Consider the following 15,099-nt stretch of genomic DNA (forward strand, 5'->3'; position numbering starts at 1 on the left):
TGTATGATCTGGTCTTAACACAGATGGTATAGAATAAAGGGTAGATAATCTCCTGGGTTTGGCTAAAATAGAGTTAACTTTCTCCAGGCATGGTGAGGGCTGTGGCAAGGCTATTCCATCCTATGTCAACATCATGCTCAGTGTATAAGGGGAGCTGCCACGGCACAGCAGCGTGAGAACTGTGGCTGTTCTGTTGGGACTGAGCACTGGGTTCCAGCAGTGAGCAGTGACACCAAACATTGTTCACGGTGTGTGTTTCTTTCCTGCTGTTACAGTTGGTTGTTTTCTCCTGCTGTTATTTTAAATTGTCCTTATCTCAGACAACAAAGTTTTACCTTTTCCTCTTAATTCTCCTCCCCATCCTGCTAAGCTGGGGAGGAGTGAGTGAACATCTGCATAGTTTCTTTGTTGCCAGCTAGGTTTCAAGGAAGGCACTCTCTCCTCCCACTTCCTTCCATCCCATTTTCTCTTTCCACTGCAGATTTCCCTTCTTAAACACATTATTGGAGAGCTGCCAAATTGGCTCAGCCTTAGCCAGAGGCAGGTCTGACTTGGAGCCACAGGAACTTTGAGTAACTACTCACAGAGGCCACCACTGCAGCCCCTCCTCTACTACCAAAAGACCCTGCCACACAAACCAAATAAACATGCTCCATTACATATTACTGTAACATTTGATAATATGTCGACTGAGCCATGGCTCAATTCTCTCCATTGGCTATTGAGTGTAGAAGATTCATCAAATGAGTAATCTAAATGACTAAAATTGAGATATTCTACCTTAATTATTATCTTTTGAATTGTGATCCTGCTTCCCTTGTATTATGGTAGGAAGAGGCATTTTTAGGTTCTCATACCACTAAAGTTTCGGTTTCTCTTACTGAAATGAATACTCAGTTTCAGACCTGTGAATCTTCTAAGCAAAACCATAATATGCATTTGCAGACAATTCTGGTTGCATTCTAGACTGCTAATGTGGAGGTCTTCACAACAAGTTTTGAAGTAAAGTGAATCATCCGATCCTTTCAAGCTCAACTTCCTTTCAGATAACTTCTCAGGTCTGTGGATACTAACCCAGATGTAGAACAAAAATATTGGATATGACAACTAACACCTTTCATTCTTCTACTTTATCGACTAAAGTGAAACTCCTAACATTTAATATTTTCAGTCTTAGGATATGGACAGATGGTAGCAAGTGAGCAAGTTGACATATCTCAAGATATTACTGTTTCTCAGTTGACATACAATAACTGTCCCTGCAAATGCTGCTAAATCGATGTAGCTATAAAGTAAAAGAAATTAAACTGACATGATCAAAATAGCAGTTCTCATTCTCCTTACAACTATTTTTTCAGTTGTTTTGTTTTTTATTTCCTCAGACTATTTTTTTCAGTAAAATAATAATTACAGTGATTTACAGTCAATTACAAATTAAAAGATTAGATCACCAGTGAGAGGTTAGTTTTAAATATTGACCTGGCTGTTAACATTTTAATTTAAAGTTAAAACTTTTCTATACACATTTAAAAAATCACATTGTAATAAAATTAAACAATTCTGTGAGGACAAGAACTAGTGAGGATTGGGTTCTTAGACGTTTTTGTTCTTCGTGTTGGACTAGAACACGATCTCTTATCCCTTCAGAGATTTATGCTGTCCTTTCACAAAGTACTTTGGTGGTGATATGTAGGCTCCCATGTTCAAACAATAGTGTTTTACAAAACTTACTGGAACGTAATTATTTTGGTTACTTATCCTAACACAGGTTTTTGGGGGTTTTTTTCTCATCAGAAAAGGTTTGGGATGCAAGAGATACAACAAAAAATTATATTGAGATGGTATGGTCTCTGATCTGAAGAGAAACCAAACTTAAAATATGCACATACAAATATTCAGTGGTTAAAATATTATGCTTATGCACTGTTATTTCACACACTTATCTTGCCACCTTTAATTCTGTGGTGTATCTACAGCAGGTTAACAGTAGTACTGCGTGAGTACTGGCAACCAAAGTTCCTTGGACACTTTGGCATGTGCAGAACCGTTTAAAGGTATCTTTGAACTGTATAACAAATTTCTGCTTTCACTTGTTTAACTAATCCACGAACAATGCTAAGAAAAGTTATGGTAGTCTGGAAAAGGTTACTAAAAATTTAGTACTTTCCCTCTTGTTTTCATGTAATTTCTCCCAAATTTTCTTATTATAATACCCAAGAATACCTTTTATTCTCAGAAATTAATTTCTAACACAATGTAGAGATTGAAAAAGAAATGCCATTTTAAAAGGTCATACAGCAGGAACAATATATAGCATGTAACAAAAGTCTTAGCAGAAGTCTAATACTGGGGTTTTGTCCCTATTAAGCTTCTAACAAAAATAGTATTTCTGATAGGACTGATATGGCTCATTGCCTTTTGACACTACATCTTACTGAGTACTTAATAGCAGTACTGGAAAATGAGGTTGAAATATTATGTTGATAGCAAACTATAAACCTTAATATAAGATTGAGTATAAGGCAAGAAATACTGTAAAGTCTATCCATCTAAAACCCACTATTTTTACTTAAATACTTGGCTGATAGGTGTAAACATAAGAAACCCTAAAAAATAAAACATTATTGAAGAATGATCATATTGTGATCTTTTTTCCTCCTTTTAATAATCCTTTGGTCTCCATTAATTTTCAAACAAGCCTAAAAGAACTTGGTCTAAGAAGCACTCATTTGAAAAGCACACTTAAAAGTCAGACATCATTGTATAAACTAGTGTGAGAAATTACTTGAAAGATAAAGTAAATCAGGGAATGAAAAAAACATTAAATAGTCTAAGTTTTTTATCTACTGTTTTCATTTATTACAACCTCAACCATAAGTTTTAAATTTTGACTGGAGACATGTTTTTAAACTTAACAAAACATGGTTGGCTCCAACAAAAAAATTGTCATATATTTAAAACAGTTCTGAAGAATACAGTTAACAGAAGCTGTCACTGATTGCTTTCTGGAATTCTTGCTTAAAATTTCTGGTATGTTGTACTTTGGTTTTCCAGATTGCATCCATGTTTTCAATTCCTAAAATGTTCTGAAAATTCCATAATGCAGTGTGGAAATTTTCCAGACTTAACTTGGTCCAGATTTTTTTTTAAAAAGGGATAATATTATGAGGAAAGAAAAGTTACAGAAAAACTCACAAAAATGCACTTCACCTTGTAAGATCTTCTAAAAATCTGCACAGCAAAAACAAGGCATGCAATATAATTTACAGAAATAGTAATTAGGAATATCTGGTTTTGAGAGATTACTTAGATCAGTTTTAGACTGAGTTTTGATATTCTGAAACTTGTACATGACATGAGGCTTGTGTTTATTTTGTTCATTTTTTAGTTTATGTTTTCAGATAGTATTCTCTTCCTGAAGAGAAAAACAGCTACAAAAGTGGAATAGCAGTCATTACAACAGCTGCTTACTCCGTAAGAATGCTGAAATTCATTCTCTGACAGAAAGATTGCCTGCTAGGGTTATGGTAAGGAATCTTAGATAAATTGAGCTTCACTTGCATGCAAAGGAAAAACCTATTTTTCTGAGCTTCACCAAAGTCTCCTCCAATGTAGTGTTTTCATTAAAAGACAAAAAAGTAATATAATTTTTTGTATTTTTTCCAGGAAAAAATTGATAAGTAATGAAGAAATATAAAAATAAATCACTGCAAAAACAGGGACCTTTCTACTTGGCATTTCAATATGCTCAAACATGTAGAGATTTAAGTTTCATTACAGTGTTATGGCCTTGACAACAAAGTTTGGGATATATACTCAAAACATGACATTTGAACATAAAGGCAGCAGTACTTCAGAAATTAGCATTGTTCTTGGTTTCCCAGTTTGTCCATCTATATTTACATATACAGAAACATACAACTGCACATACATTGGAATGTTCAGATTCTTCAACCTTTAACATTAAAAATAAAGACACATTGACATTTTTCTGCTCAATTTAGGACACAATTATACTTTCTTCAAAACTTTAATAGACAATCTTATATGCATAGTACTAGTCAGAGCACCTATCATCTGCTTGTAACAGAATGCACAAACCATCTGTTGGGTGCCAGGGTTTTTTCAACTGCTGTTTTCATATGCTAACATCAAAAGCAAAATAAAGTAAAAATCCTAAAGTGTATTTCAGCTTTTCCTACAACACGGTAATCATGGGCGGCTCTGTTTAGACTACACAAACAAGCAAGGGAGAAAAACAAGCCCCTGAAGACAGAAGTTATTTGACTTCACCTTGCAAAATAACATATGCCTGGATACGCCTCTGTTTTAACACAACAATTAGTCTGCAGAACTACATCTTCTACATCTTGAACATTTTCACTGTTTTTTTTAAGATGTTCTTGAGTCATGCACAAGGTAATTAATTTCAACACCAGGCAAAAGATTTGAGAAACATCTGTACCAGCTCTTAATCACTGAAATTTAGAAAGAAACCTTCCAATGAATTTTAACTTCATAAGGAAGACTCTTAAAAAAAGGTTCGCACACAAGGCAAATTCCTTCCTTAATTACTCTCACCTATTTTTTAGTACATAATTCCCAATCACTACTGCAAAGGAAAAAAGAACACTTCAGATAGCAATCCATGTTTGATTCTGTGAGTTACATTCTTAATACTGTGTACTGTCTTATTATGAAATGATTAAGAGTCTAGAAGATAAAAAGATATTATTTCAGCTCTGAGCTTTAGTGATGCTTGAAGTCTGTCATCAACACAGTATTACCTGAAGAGAAATCAACCGAAGGACTCAGACAATGGTGAGACAGATGGTACTAGAGAATATTTAGTGCTATTTGGAAACTATATAAAGCTACTTGTAAGTCTTCATTTGTATCTAATTAAGTATTTGTTTCTGGAAGCAAAAAATGTAATGATATTTTCCACGATATTTTTAAGATTATATCATAATAAGACATTGAACAGGTGTATTGAAAAGATAGCAAGGAATATGGTGCACAAAAAGGAGCACACTTAATGTCACATAATTAAAATTTTAGAGTTTGAGGAACTAAACACACAAGTTCTGATTATGCACTTTAGCTTCATTTTTCTGAGTACTGTGGATTCATTTATCTGACTATAACATTTATTTGAGGAAGATGTAGGGTCTTGCGTTTAAGGACTCAAATTCAAAACAGTTATTTTCGGTTTGTAAGTTTATTCATGTAATTCAGGTATTCTCACTTCAGTGTTCTGTCTTAAAAAACAAAGATAATACTACCGGCAGCATTTACTTCCAACAAATACAATTTCTTTAAGCTTTCTAACACATGAGTACATGTGTATGTTAAATGTAAACACGATGGGGACTGAGTTTGGTTATGCATAGTCATTAGATCTGGCATACCAGAGTACGCCAGTGGAAGAGCAACTCAAATGAAGACACTATAAAATGCAGAGAATGTACTTATATTATAAAAGGTATATTTAAAGAATGTATTAAAAAATGAGGTGATAACAAAAAGCTTTTAATCCCTATAAGAAAGGTTAGAGTTCTTTTAAAGTTGTCCACATCTGTGGCCAACCTTTCCGTAGAAAATACTCACTGATAGCTTGTGAGGTATTTCATGCACTTCCTTCTTCAAGGCGAAAGGGTTGTCAAGCTTAAACATGCCATGATTGACAGGTATTTTTCTTGTAATTCTGAATATCAAGTAGTTCACATTACTCCCAAGAAATCTGTTCCTGTGCTTCACTATCTGTATAATCAGTTTCTAACTGATCATCTGTTGTGTGATTTGAATCTTTTCAGTCTTTTCCAACATGCCTCTCATAAGGACAATAAATTAATATTGTTACCAAATCATACCAGTTTTTTTTTTTTCCTATGGTACCTCTTTTTAGTACAATGAAACACTGGTATAGGCTGCCCAGGGAGGGTGTGGAGTCTCCTTCCTTGGAGGTCTTCAAGACCTGCCTGGACATGTTCCTATGTGATCTGATCTAGGTGGACCTGCTTCTGCAGGGCAGTTGGACTAGATGATCTCTAAAAGTCCCTTCCAACCCCTACCATTCTATGATTCCAAAACTTCTAATGATTTCTTATCCAGAATTTCTCCAAACAATCCATATATTAGTTACTTCTCCTGGACAACATAGCAGAGCTGAGATTCTACTAAATCTGATCAGAGAAGAGGAATTATGAAGTTTAGCAGTCTATGATTGTTTTTATAGTTCAATGGTTATATTTTAGCAGCAGCATGTCTGTTGACTCACATTTTACTTTGTTTGCTAACTGCAAAATTTCCATAAAACTGTTATCTAGACAGTAGATATATCTGTACATATCTCTACTGATTATTCCTGTTAGAGGATAGCAAGTTGAACTATTCCATATTCATTTTTTCAGGTATCTCTGATTTTTCAATATTTTTTTTCATTCTAATGCGCTCCAGTAACATACTGGTGAATCCTCTAAGACTATTTTCATCTTTATTTTTAAGCAGCATATGTTTTTATTTCATTATTTAATCATTAGTGACTACCACGATAGTACTGCATCCAAAAGAAACATATGAAGAATCCCAACTGATAAAACTAATGTTCCTAATTTTACATATGGATAAAGCTTGTCTCTTTCATCTCTTTTGTAGTAGTTTTTATGAATTCCTTTCTACCTTGGATGAACAGTGTACAGAAGCATTCACTTTCATCTAACTTTCAAACCTCTCAAAGTTTATTATATTTTCAAACAAAATCTTCTAAATAAAAGTGTGGGTCATGATATATAAAATTCAATTCCAGAGGATTAATTATAATGAAACATGTTGGTGAAGGCACTGTTCATTAACAGTTATTTATTGAAGTTTTTCTATTAAATAAATCTTCTGAAATGTCACAGCAGTTTGAAGTCCTCCTGTCTGTCAACAGAAGACTAAAAAGATTTTTGAAAATTGATCCCACTAACTGAAAATATTAAGAATTGTTTACTTCATACTATTTCCTTTCTCACCAGTTCTGCTTCTTCTCTCCTTCCACATTTTGAATCTGTTGTACTTGATGATCTTGAAGGTCTTTCCAATCGTAATGATTCTATGATTCTGTTTTCAAGTCATGTTACTTTACAGGCTTTTTTTAATTTCATTTGTGATATTTTTGTTCTGAAATTCAGACTGATAGAAAAAACAGGTTATCGTGGATAAATTAATAATTAAAAATAAAACAAAACAAATTATAAAAATTTCAACTTGCTTAAATAGAATGACTAGACAGTATGCATGGAAGGTGTTCATTTAGCATGATAATTTGTACTACAATATCATTTTATAAAAATAATCATTCACATATTGAAAAATGATCATAATTCCACGAATAAAAATATAATTATCGGTGTGGAGATTAATACTGAATAAACGCATATTGGTATCAGTCCAGTTTCCAATTTATAAGTAGAGAAATAATGAGGAATTTGAGAAAAAGTAGTGCACCAAGGCAGCCCGAGGGCTTGGATTTGTGATGCACCTAACCTGTCACAAAACAAATACAGAACTTATACGTCCATATGAAAACAGAAGTCTAAGAATAAAAAAAAGTATCTGAAGTGCCACATATTCTTGCAAATATAGTTGGTTGTGCATGTCTTCTCCATGCTTACAGCACTTTATCAGGAAACATAATATTTCTCTGCTCTGAAAGAGCTTCTTCACTGTCAAAATATAAGATATTCTGGAAGGAGATAGTTTCAACAAGAACACAGTGCACAACAAAACAGTGCACTAGGTAGGCATCCTGTATTTTCGCTCTTTACAAATTTCTGTGCTCTATTTATAGGCATGAATCACTTACACAGTTAAAGAATCACTAGAAAGGATTAGGAGTCCAAATACGAACCACTCAGCACTACATTCAGCAAAGAACATGTAAGCATGTGATTTTATCAGTTCAGATGAAATCATCTTTTGTGATCTTTTATTTAGCTTTGGGTTCCTCTTTTGAGTTTTGCACAAAGCAAAACTACAGTTAGCAGCAAAAGGATACCATAAGGTCAAAAATATGCTTTTTCCATATGGTTAGTATGAAAGGAAGGTTTAAAACAGATGACAGGCAAATCCAAGTGTTTGTAAAAGGTTGAACACTTGAACGTTGATACCACATAGAAAAATGAAAAACTCAGCTGATACAGATAAAAAAGAACCATGGGTGATGCATTAAACACAGTCAGCTCAGTCACTTAAGCCATAAGAAAATAAGTGACTTTAATTCAAAAAATCAATTCAGTGTGATACAGACTATTGGTTTACATTCCAAAAGTATTTTTTAATTTCTGAAAAATGCATTCCCATCTTTCAGATTCATTTTGAGATAATGGTAAGTGTTTAAACAATGTCAAAGCCCCCCCAAAAATCTCATATTTTAAAAAATATTTAATTTTACATGTTTGATTTGTAACACTATATTTTAACATAAGTTGAGGCAAATAATTCCAAACTCTGGAATACATACCACAGTGAACTATGTTATGTTAGAGTATTCGTCCAGAGATGTTTCACTTTAAAGCCTCCGGACACATCAACCTAGATGGGTCAAGCAGAATAGATCAAATTCTACATGAAGTACTGAAAAGATGAGATGTGCCTAGATAAGTGAAAGGATGGATTCTGTATCCTAACTGCCAGAAAAGAGATGTGACACAGCCAAAATGTGGCAGAGAAAGATGCAGTTAAGGACTAAAAAGTGAAGAAATAGAAGTAATTATTAGAAACACGTTTTGGAAAACAAGGCTACATATGACAATGACCTGTGATGCTCTGAATATATATCTTTATGACTTTATAATTGTAATACTGACCTAAACTTACAGTAGTTCTCAGTATTGTCATTAAAAATATTCAGACTTAAGTTGGAAAAATGAGATACAGAATTATAGTCATGTATGTTACAGATAACACCAATTTGCCTGTCACTGATGAAATAAATGAAACCACAGAGAAGAACATCTCATATAAACTGAAAGTATGTATTGAAATTTCTAGATAAACCTTAATGCAAATTCTGGAGGCTTACCTATCAAGATTCAGCGGCAATTACATTTTCCAGAGATAGCTGCTCTTCTCTGTATATGCTTTCAGTTTCACTATGAAAGGCTGAACAGCAATTCTCTTTTCTTATGCTGTTTGATGTTACCCTTAAGACAACGATAGTTTCAGAGGTATTTTACTGATTTAGCCACTCTCTGTGTAGCTGATATTTTCATTGCCAAATCTTTTGTGTTGAATCTTTCAGAAATATTCTGGCAAAACAGTGCAGGCATTTCTGAAAATAAGTCTGGAGGAAAAGAATGTTGGTTTAGCCAATGTTTAAAGCATATGAATAAAAACAAAAAAAAAATACCTCTCATGTCTTGCTTCCAGGGGGTTTAGTAAGCCCATGTTTCAGAGCAGTACCCTTACGTTTATTTGGATGAGAGTGATGCTCTTCAATAACACTATGAGAATCTACCAAGATTTAATTTATTCCATCCTTTTACAGCAGTTTGAATCTGTAATGTAGACTTCAAATGATGTTCATTTTCTCAAATGTAATTGAACATTAAACATTTAAATTGAACATTTAAATCTGAACTAGCCACTTTAGACTGCTGTTCCTCTCAATGAAGATAAATAGGCATGTCTGGAAGAAAATTCACTTTATTCTAAAATGTGCATCCAAGAAAGAGATAAGATAAATCCTCATCACTGACAGAACAAATTACTCAAACTTATGTGTCTTACTGACCCATTAAACAGCAAATGGTACCATCAACTTGGCAGCAGTTGAGGAAACCAGTCAGAGTAATATAGTAAAAACGGGAGCTGGAGTGAAAACACAGGGATGGGAATTCTACTAGGATTCTGTTCAAACTGACAAAGGAGCTGGAGGAAGGTGTAAAGGACACTCACATTTGAAGATAAGCAAATAGTGACAGAGAAACTAAGAATGAGGGGTCTGACAAGATATTACGGATTTAAGAGGCAGTTTGACTTGTGAAAGTATCCAGGACAAGATACAGGAAAGGACAGTTCTGCCTTAGAGTAACCTGGTGAGTAAATCAAGGAGGCATATCATAAGAGAAGCCAATCAAATCAAGTAACAGCATCTGTGTAAGGAAACTATGATTTCGATATGACAATCAGGAACAGTTTGAGAGTGCAGAAAGGAGACAAAAAGCTAAAATACGATCCAGAAGAACACATAATTAAAAAAGTTTAAAGAGGATAAAACAAAAGCAAGTTTGGAAGTACCATGAAGAAAAGTGTGAGTCTGTGCTTGCTAATAGGATCTCCAATGCAGCAGAAGTCTAAAGACTTGCTATCCCTTCAGCTGTCACATACCCCAGTCTTTCTGCAGAGAGAGTGAGCAATCACCATTGTAATTATCCACATAAAAATTAAGAACTTCCTTTTTCTTCTCATTATTACATCAGTTCAAGTGGCAGTAGGATTCACAGCAAATCCTCAGATTTCAGTCCTGCATCTGTGGTGGTCAAAAGGAATGACAGCACATGAACTGATATGTGTTCTTCTGCTTCCCTCACTAGAAAACGAAACTGCTAACCAACCCATATTAAAAATGCTGTTCTAGAAGCAACAAAGCCAAAGACTTCACAGTTAGAAAATTCTACAATTAGATTTTCCCTGCAACTTAGCTATAGAATCATGCACTATCACCAATGTCTTTTGCATTCCCTGCACAGAACATACATCCTCCGAGAATGAACCAGCACACTGGAGAAAGGTCGGTAGTCTGCTTTATGTATGAACCCAGCCTCTTTTGCTGTGGAAGTAAGAAGTAAAAGTGCTTAAAAGTTATATAACCTTTTTATAAAGTTTCATAACAGACATGAAAAGCCAGCTCACGGTAAAGACAAATGAATTATTCTCTTCTAATTCCATAACCTAGAAATATAAAGTTGTGTGATATATATCACCCCTAGCATTGAATTACATTCCTAACAGAACAGTCTATACAACAGAAGTCAATGGCAAATAAAAGTAGCTATAAATTTGCTGTCTATAGTACTTTAGGATCTGGCTGTCACAGTAGAAACCACAATTCACATTTTTGTATCTAAATAACACCAAGAGGATAGCACCTAAGAAAGGCCACGGCCATATTCAGTTGTGAAAATACTTAAAGGTGTGAGAGCTCACAGGACAGAACAAGACACCGGAAAGTGTCTTGATACCCCTTCTTTTCATAAGCTCCATTTAATTAGAAACCAGAGCCCATAATCCTCTCTTGAGACTAGAGATACATATGCAAAGGTACATCAAATACTTCAGCTGTAAATTTTTGTGACAATTTCATCTACATTTTCTAAAATGATCAAAATATTTTATCATTAAATTAAAATCCTGACAGATATCAAACTCGTAACTCCATAGCAGCAGCATGCTAACCACAAGGTGGTAGGTTGCTAAGAGAAAAAGAAGACTTGAAAGTGGGAGAGACTAATGATCAAATGCACAAAAATGCAAGATTTGTGGGATAAGAACACAAAAATAATAAAAAAAAAGCTTATCCAACAGCTTTCTAAAGTTTAAAACCACATGTTTTCATGTTTGATTTGACTCTGATCATTATTATTTCTTATCAAATAACAATTTAATTTAAATCATTAGTTCTGAACATAGGGACTTGTAAACTAAATTGCTTAGCTAATGCTTAAATTACAAAATTATACTGTTTTTAACCTTTTCGGATTCCCATTTCAATTATCAGAAACAGAAGGAAATGCTCTTTTGTTGAAGCTTTTCCAGTAAAGCAAAGTATGATTGTGAAAGTCTGTTGTATGAGGAGAGTACAGTACTCAGTCCTTTCACTTCTTGCTTTACAGTACACTATTATACAGTACCTAATGGTGAGAGGACTTACCATCTTCTTTCAGAAGCTGTATTTTCAAATACTTGTATGTTTTATGAAATATTTCTGCACTGTCAGTGCTTTAGGTAGGTTAGGTACATCTAGAATATCCTTCTTGGAGCTGTATTTTAAACAAAATGGTAACTGAATCCCGCTTTCCTCATTGCTCTTGCACAGAGCCAGAGGAATCTAGGACCAGTTTGCAGAAAGGCTCATCATTTATGGGTGCAACTGAGAACACAGAAAGTAGCAGGAGAAAAAAAACTATGTCCTGTGAAAACATCAGTTCCAACTCTTTTTTGTTTTATATATATATATATATCTGTTTTACCCCTCCATTATAAAATAGGGCTAGTGTAAAGATAAACCTAGGAATTGCCTGTGAGTCACATATTTAGTGATGAACAGTGCCAAGGGCTCATGAGTAACTATATGTTCATAGGATTTGGACAGTGTAAAGCAAGCAATACATGCTATCATTCACTAACTCCATTATAAACTCCTAGGAGCTGACAGCTGTATGGAAAATCTTAGCACTAGTATTTTCCAAGCACTTTTGTGATTGAATTATAAATCTTAATTGTAACTGATTACATAGATTTTTTTTCAAGATAAAAACAGAACCTATGTTTAAATATCTGCTGCAGTTATTTCCAAAATTGTCATGCAAGCTCTAAAACAATTTGATATACATGTTTACAAGCAATTTCAAGTAATCAAATAGTGTTTTAACACTGTTAACTGTAAAATTTTTTGTTGATGTTTTTACAAATACAACATGGAATGCAGAACAATTATGTCTGTATATTACATCATGCATAAAGTCTAATCCTTCAGTCTTCTTAATGCCAGTCCACATAACCTTATTTATGCAAGTACCTGCACAATTAACATGACAGGATGTTCTTCAGAAGCATAAAAAACCAAATCAATAAAGTAGAATGTACTCGTTATTACCCAATGATACTCTCTCATTAAATGTATTTCATCTAACAGAATATTAAAAGTAAAACTAGGAATTCAAGATCATAAAGCTAAGTATTTAACTTACATGTGAAAACAGAGTAACTACAGATCCACAAATAGTCAAAATCAAGAATTCCACTCATGAGGTGGGCTGAAAAAGGACTCCAGTATAGAATTGACAAGTAGAGGGGTGCAATCAGAAAAAAAGTATTACTCTTTTGAGGATACAGGGACCCCAAGTAGAAACTAAGGAAAAAAACAAATGTCATTTTCACTTGCACATACCTATTAGTAGTAGAAATAACCACAAATGTATTAATTCCAAGTGTAAAAGCAAAGCCGCTTCATTGACCTCCTCCCCACATTATGTCCTACCACTGGGTTCCTAGCTAACACTGCCCTGAGACCTCCAGTTTACAACACCTGAAATACTGTACCTAAATGTTGTTATTCAAAATACAGCTTTTCAAACAGTCCTGAAGTATTAAAGCATTTGCTAAATATGTAGAGGACAAAATATTACGAAAAGACAGGAGTTACCAGTTGTACAGTCACTGTGTGTGACTGGGTATGTGCGGGAAGAACTTACACCTTACCAAATAGATGAATATGTCGAATGTGTATCATTCAGAATTAAACAATAGTTTACATGCCCTATAGTCGTAATGAAGTTGGCACCATTTATAAAAAGCCTAATTTTCTACAGAATGAGACAAAGCTTGTCAAGGCACTAGAAGACTGTTGTACTACAGAGCTTTCAAGTACAGTACTATCATTTCTGCAGCACCTGACCAATTCTCTTTTACCACTTCTTGTCATAGAATTCAAGTTCCATATATGCAAATGAAAGGCTCTGAGATGGAAAATCAGAAAGTCTCAGACTCTAAAATCCTCTTAAACATTTTCATCTCTCAAAAGGTTGCATTTTCATTAATAGTAAAATGGTATCTTCCTAAGGTTTTTTTAAACTTGAACAAATTTTAGTATATTTTTTTCAGTAAGACTAAGACCTATGGATGGCTGTTTCAGTAGTAATGAATGAAGAACACTGAACAAATGGATTACAAAAAACCAAGAGCAGTAAGGATAAGTCAAATATGTCAAGTTTATTCTAGCAAGTCAACTCTTACAGACAAATCAAGTGGTGTCACTAAAATTCAGTACGCTTCTGTCAGAATGCAGATCTCTAATGATTACCAAACGTCCCTACTAGAAAATCTATAGAACAAAAGTATACTCCTAGAAGTTGTTCATCTCTTCAGTTCAGAAACCCTGAAGAGATAATTTTGGTTTCTTTTACCTGTTTCCAAAGTGTATCTAACATTTTCTACTGAATCCTGCAATAACAATCTTATTCTTGTTCAAGGTAACTTCCAACGTTTGTGAAAACTTTCTTTAAAAATGTACCCTAAGTCATTCATCAGCTATCCCACATTTGTTGTATGATGCAGCTGCTATGAAATGAACTGTGCTGATAAAATAATGAAGAGTTTCAAGTAAAGAATGTTTTTGGTGTCTAAGAAAAAGCTTAACATACTCGAAGCTATACACCCATGTATGTTTATCTACAGTCATATTAATCCAAACAAATGCACAGTTCTGTCTCGTTATCTCATAAAATACTTAATACCATATGCTTTACTGTCAACATGACAAACACAAATCACCCTTTTCTTTGCAGTTTAGAAACCAAATGATCCATTTCTTTCCACAGAAAAAGTAATAAACGACAAGGGAAATGAAAAATAAATTATTTTAACCATGGGGAAGTGAGAACAAGCAGAGTTAAGCCAATACAGCATTTTATCCTTAATTATAAGTATCACAATATTTCTGAAAATCACCTTCTTCTAGTGATTTTAAATTCCATTTGGGCTCAGGGGAGGAAGAGGGTAGGGATTAAGAAAAAAAAGTAATTCAATATTAACAGAAAGTTTCAGGCGAAACACAAGCACCTGGATGTGCCTCGCTGACTCTTTTATCTCCTCAGGTGTCACTCAGTTGATAACAACACATTCTTATTGTCTCCTGAGGTAATCTGTGACACGATTTAGTCACCGAGAGCCAGGAAACCGCATGTTTTTACCTTTGAGCTTTCACCTGGCATCCCAATACTCAGAACAACAAAACCTTCCTCTAACATTGTAATGAACTTATGAGAAAGTTGGGTGGCGATGATCACCAGCGCGGAGTGACGGCTTTGAGAGATGGCTGTGGCCGGGCCAGCC

The 15,099-nt window shown here is 34.3% G+C and overlaps 1 protein-coding gene across 1 annotated transcript in view; it reads right to left on the reverse strand.

Moving 5' to 3' along the window:
* The window catches only part of KLHL1 (kelch like family member 1), a 215,561-nt gene that overhangs the window by 199,627 nt on the left and 835 nt on the right, over nt 1–15,099 (reverse strand). The gene's annotated exons all lie outside the window — the stretch shown is intronic.

The sequence above is a fragment of the Colius striatus genome, chromosome 1, assembly GCF_028858725.1.
Source record: "Colius striatus isolate bColStr4 chromosome 1, bColStr4.1.hap1, whole genome shotgun sequence".
Taxonomy (NCBI): domain Eukaryota; kingdom Metazoa; phylum Chordata; class Aves; order Coliiformes; family Coliidae; genus Colius; species Colius striatus.